Consider the following 974-nt stretch of genomic DNA (forward strand, 5'->3'; position numbering starts at 1 on the left):
CATAACCTCTTGGCATCTGAAGGTAAACACCAAGCAGCATACCAGACATATCAAATTTCCTTAAAACACTGCTTCATTTCAAAATATTCAAGTAAATTTTATATTCAGCTCCAAAATATATCAATTTTACTATATTTTCATTCTCACAAATTTGCTATGAGGTAACATCCAGGGAATACTTGGACATGTACCTTATTAAGGATATTAATCCACTACCTATCATGTAATACAAACAGTGTACACATTTTTATTCAGTTTGCAAATTTCAAAGATACAGGTGAAATCTTCTTTCATGGTGTATACCAATGGTGTGTCGCTTGCAAAGTCCTGCTCCACTCAAGGATCAAATAAATAATCCCCTCTATTTTCTTTCAATATATTTAACATTAAATATCTTTAAAGAATTTTTTAGTGTGAGATAGAAATCTAAATTTGTTTTCCCTCACTTGCCATCCAGGCTCGCCCTCTTTGGCTGTCAAATATACTCTAAAATATTAGACTTCAAAATAAGAGTATATACTTATTTGTTTCATTAAATGTTTTTACAAAGTGTGCCATGTTAAAAATACTAATGAAAGCTTATTTTTATTTTTGTTTTACATAAATAAAAACTGGAGAGTACTCTATAATTTTGGACACAGCATTTAATACAACAAACCTTTGAAACACAAGACAGTGGTAAAGATCCATTTATACCTCTGGTGATTTTTCATGGGCCCTGCTGAATAGCTCTGAGTTTATAAAATTAATTTCCTATCCCTATATGCATGGATGTCACTGGATGTGCTAGATCAGATGGTCATCTCACACCCAGATTAATGATCTACAGCACTACAGAAACATGTTACACTCGAGAGCCTTTTTGGTCCAGTAAGAGGGGCAAGTGCTGCACTTTGCAACTCTCTGTCCCACCTCCAACACCTAACTGCATCTGCTCTCTTAGCCACACCACTAACTCCAGGACATGCTTCCAC

Source organism: Sapajus apella, unplaced genomic scaffold, assembly GCF_009761245.1.
Source record: "Sapajus apella isolate SASKATOON/1434 unplaced genomic scaffold, GSC_monkey_1.0 scaffold1581, whole genome shotgun sequence".
NCBI lineage: Eukaryota > Metazoa > Chordata > Mammalia > Primates > Cebidae > Sapajus > Sapajus apella.